This window comes from Chrysoperla carnea, chromosome X, assembly GCF_905475395.1.
Source record: "Chrysoperla carnea chromosome X, inChrCarn1.1, whole genome shotgun sequence".
NCBI lineage: Eukaryota > Metazoa > Arthropoda > Insecta > Neuroptera > Chrysopidae > Chrysoperla > Chrysoperla carnea.
In genome coordinates, this window is record NC_058342.1 from 30,510,184 (window position 1) to 30,515,377 (window position 5,194).

At 31.8% G+C, this 5,194-nt stretch overlaps 3 non-coding genes across 3 annotated transcripts; all 3 read left to right on the top strand.

The window, feature by feature from the left end:
• Positions 1-2,591: 2,591 nt before the first annotated feature.
• On the top strand, positions 2,592-2,675 carry Trnal-uaa. Its single transcript has one exon. It is a non-coding gene; the product is annotated as a tRNA-Leu (tRNA).
• Positions 2,676-4,621: 1,946 nt separating this feature from the next.
• Positions 4,622-4,705, top strand: Trnal-uaa. The gene has a single exon. It is a non-coding gene; the product is annotated as a tRNA-Leu (tRNA).
• Positions 4,706-4,790: 85 nt separating this feature from the next.
• Positions 4,791-4,874, top strand: Trnal-uaa. The gene has a single exon. It is a non-coding gene; the product is annotated as a tRNA-Leu (tRNA).
• Positions 4,875-5,194: the final 320 nt, after the last annotated feature.

A 5,194-nucleotide genomic window follows, 5' to 3' on the forward strand; every position in this document is an offset into this window, starting at 1 on the left:
GTAAACATCACTGTTTACCCGTGAGGGCGCCAATTAGGCGGAAATTTTATAATATGTACTATACGTGATTATCAGTTATGTATGTGTAAAAAGCGGCTGAAGGTCAACCAAGCTCCAATAAACACTTCTTGGATGTTACTATCGGAACTTTCATTTAAATTTTACGGTTTAAAATCATACGGTTTTCCCTGGAAATCTCTCCAAACTGAACAGATTTTCTTCAAACATAGCCTACAATACTTTCGATGAAGTCACCTTTCAAACAAACAAAAAATTACATCAAAATTGATTGATCTATGCCTCAGATAGAAACACAGATACACATTTAACTTACAACTTTTTGTTGCGTCGGGGGTTAAAAATATGATACGAGTTATCAAATGACGTTTTAGGCCTGAATTCCAAGAATTCTTATCCCAAATTCCCAATTTCGTTTCAACTAACTTTTGTAACAGACAGTACACATATCTTACAGGATGAGTCAGGTAATATGTATAATTATGTATAAATAAATTAAGTTATTAAAACATTAGTGATACATGTTTTTTTATAATCAGATATAGGTGTTATATCGTATTCAAACTTTTTTTTATAAATTCTCATTCAGATATATTGTTTAAGCTAGGTTATTTTGAAACGTGCTGAGTAGTGGGGTAATTTTTCAAATAAATTTTAATTTGAAACTTCATTCTTCTTAAAAGTTTTGGTCAATAACCATTCTTTTCTACCTTTTGCTTATATAATAGTAATTATATAATACTAGCGGTGTAACTACCAGTTTTCCTATGTTCGTTGGAACACGGACATCGCAGTTCTAAAGGGTAGGTAAAGAAGAATTTTTCCTGAAGTATTTTCTTTACGACACTACAAGAAGATACCAATGAACATGTGAAAACAAACAATTGACTGAGTTAATTGTTGAAATACCATGTACAAAGTTGATTACTCTGTCATATTACACATACATACATGTCACACACATATAACTGATATACCCATATAATACATACTATACAATTTGCGCTCTCACGGGTAATTTTCAAGCAAAAGTTGTTTATTTTTTTAAAAGGAACATTTTTACAACTTTAGTTTTATCTCTAAAAGTTTTCAAGATGGGTCCTACGGAGCCAAGACCCAATTAAGACCCTACGTTGCTCATTTACGAACTTGACCTCACTTTTTACGTCCTCAGCACGCTATAAAAATTTCAGCTTGATATCTCTTTTCGTTTTTGAGTAATCGTGATGACAGACAGACGACAGACAACCGGAAATGGACTAATTAGGTGATTTTATGAACACCTATACCAAAATGTTGTTCATAGCATCAATATTTTTAAACGTTACAAACTTGGGACTTAACTTAGTATACCTTGGTATATTTCATATACATGGTATAAAAATTTTCAATATAATATGAAATTCTGAACCAAATAGGGTAAAATTCATGTGAATTGTCGAATAATTATAATTTTTAATTAGTCACACTTTTGAAAGAATTCATTTTTCCAGCATTGCAACTAATTTTCATAAATAATGAGCATTGTTTAAAACTAATCAAAAAAAAAAAATATATAGTCCTCGAAAAAACGTCCTTAAGCAAATGTAGTACACCCCTTGTCATGAGTGACACACATTCACCAATTATAACCAAGTTTGGCCCCGTTCCGCACACAACACTAATTTATTTTTTTCATCTTTTTCTTTTTTGTTAATAACAATTATTTAGTATGAATATTTAAAAAAAAAAAAAGAAGTGGGGAGTTGGTTGAACACGAAGCAAACAATGGTTTGGGGGTTGTCTCCATATGGAAATAATTTTCGTATCAGCTTCTTTGCCTGAGTGGCTTCCCCTATAAAAAATGTGTGTACCAATTATACCAAGTCATGGCCGCTACAGTTTTATGAGTGACTTTTGAAAATAAAAACCCTTCTTTACAATAAAATCCGAGGTGATTTTTTTTTTTAGAAGGGGTTGTCGTCAATGCATCGTGTGTAATACATAGATGACTCCTTGTTACTTACAACGGGGATATATATATTATTTGTATTAATATGTATCCCCCTTCTACCACCCGGGTGTGTAAGTTCTTTTGTTACATACAAACATGTAAATTGTACTTGAATCAATTCTCAAAAATTGTTACGGCATCATTACAAAAAAAAAAATTATAAGTTGTATTATTTATATAAATTAGTAGAAATTTTAGAATTTTTATGACTAGTCAACACAAATTTTGTCCCAAAAGCATGATTTTACTTTTTGAAAGGTTTTTGGCGTGGTGAATACGAATCTGAGCGAAAAATTGCTTCAGCACGTCGAGAAATGATTCCTTTAATATGAAAAAAAATTATTTCACTCCTAAATTCAAAGTCATGTTTCTACAGTGAATAATTCCTTCTCACAAAAAATGTATGCCATCAGAAATACCATTCATTCTCCTTCAAAAGCTTTTCCAAAATCTTTTTGCAGGATATAGAATAAATAATAATACAACGTGTATTTTAAGTATAATAAAAATAAATGATTTTTCGAAGAGCAAAAGCTATATCGGAAAGAAAGGAGTAACGCCAACCTGACTGGTAAGAACAGTCAGGTTGGCCGAGCGGTCTAAGGCGCCAGATTTAAGCTCTGGTTCCCAAACGGGAGCGTGGGTTCGAACCCCACACCTGACAAAAGCATTTTCTTTCTATTTATTTATAGAATTTGATAAGTAGTCGCAGCTGTATGGGATAAAATTTCAAAACTTATTAAACACAGTCAGGTTGGCCGAGCGGTCTAAGGCGCCAGATTTAAGCTCTGGTTCCCAAACGGGAGCGTGGGTTCGAACCGCACACCTGACAAAAATATTTTCTTTCTAATTTTTTATTGAATTGGATAAGTAGTCGTAGCTGTATGAGATAAAATCTCTAACTTTGTTTTAAAAAATCAGGTTGGCCGAGCGGTCTAAGGCGCCAGATTTAAGCTTTGGATCCAAAACGGGAGCGTGGGTTCGAACACCACACCTGACTAAATCTTTTATATTTCATCACCTTTTTTATTACATTTTACTCTTTTTCGATTGACTGACAATATTCATCAAAATTTCAGTAAAATGATAGTTTTCTGATTACGTTGCTAAACACTCTTAATTAATCCATTGTTCCTGCCCTATAACAAAATTATAAAATCATTAAAATGCTATTAATATGTTCTTTAATTCAATCAGCTGTCAACATTCAAAACCAATTTTTATTATATATTTATATCTTAACAATTGTTGATCACAGTGAATTGAATTTAAAACGTTAGTAAGGGTTAAGTAACTTAAGGTAGTTATTTCATAAAAACAGTTAATGTACGAATTTTCAATTTTTTAACAACTCTCGAAATTCGCATTCAGTAGTTAAAAGAACATGTAATTTCTATCTGAAGGTAATTTTGTTATAACTTCATAAATGTAGACGAAAAATCCAAATTAGAATCAAATTTTTCGATTTCTGCCTTGTTTCTCGAAAAATCGAAAGCTAAATAATTAAACAAAATTTTCAATTTTCGAAATTTCGAAAATTACTCTAAATAACGAAAAATTTTACTCTTACTTTTCGTCTCATATTGTCATGTTAAAACATAAGTCATCATCAAAATTGAAAATGTATAGTTTTTTTTAATTTGTGTCCCCACTACCGTGCTCATACATCCTTAATTACTCGGGCACAACGGGTCTTTTTTGTTTTCAATAATTTATTAGGTTAGGTTAGGTTATATTAGCTGCCCACGAAAGACACACTTAGGTTATAGAGCCCATTGTGATACCATATTTGTGTTTTACCACCTTTCCGCTGATAATTTCATTTATCAGCTCCTCAATTTCAGAGGCTGAGTGCACCTCCTTCAAAATATACCATGCACTACACCAGCCCATCACAACTATTAATTAATAAATCTGTTTCGATTAAACTACCTTTTATGTCGTTTGAACTTATTAAGAATAAGAATAAATGCTTTACTGTGCAATTATGTAAAATTAGCAGACCATGTCAAAAATTACAAAATGAATCGCTCAAATCATTCAATAAATTCGTCAAAAATTGTGACGTGTCATGGAAACCTTTTTTCAAATAAAGTTCGTAGGATGTTTAAGTTATTATAATGTCGAATTATTTATTTCAAGCAGCTAAATGATTGCAATTATTGCGTAAAATTTTTGTTTAATATCACAGGACCCTTTTACAAAATGAATTATTGTCATCAAATTCATTGATTTTTTTATTTATTATATTTAGATTAGTTTTTTGGTGACTTTTAAAGAATGTTTCCTTTGAATGAATCTTTAAGAACCAATACTATTTTCGAGAATTTTTAACCGATTTCCTAACTTTCAAAAACTTTTGTTAGTAATAAATTTTATAAAAAATTCTTCTAAAAAGCATAACCTAAATAATTGCTTAATTCAACAGCACTCGCGTAAACCGTTCGATAATCGTTAGCGTGATGACAGTCATTTCACGCGTAAAATATTATTTAACTTTGTAAATCATAACCTCTACGAGTGCGACTTATATCAAACTAACGAAAGAATTAACGGAAGACTTTTATCACATTCCTAGATATATCTTTAATATTTACGTTAGATAATATAGTCAGGTTGGCCGAGCGGTCTAAGGCGCCAGATTTAAGCTCTGGTTCCCAAACGGGAGCGTGGGTTCGAACCCCACACCTGACAAACCTCTTTTTCTTTCTAATTTTTTATAGAATTTGATAAGTAGTCGTAGCTGTATGAGATAAAATCTCAAAGTTTTTTATACATAGTCAGGTTGGCCGAGCGGTCTAAGGCGCCAGATTTAAGCTCTGGTTCCCAAACGGGAGCGTGGGTTCGAACCCCACACCTGACAAAACTTTTTTTCTTTTTAATTTTTTATAGAATTTGATGATTAGTCGTAGATGTATGAGATAAAATCTCAAAGTTTTTTTTACATAGCCAGGTTGGCCGAGCGGTCTAAGGCACCAGATTTAATTACGGGAGCGTGTGTTCGAAACCCACACCTGAGAATCAATTTAATGTTTAAGTAATGTTTTCTTTTGTAACTTTTTGCTCCCTATCGATTGACTTAGACGTCAAAGACAACCAAAATCGATTGTTATATAAAATTTTGTCGGAAGCGTAATTTCTTTTTAATGGTTTCTTGGAAATCCATTTCCTTTATAAACTAAA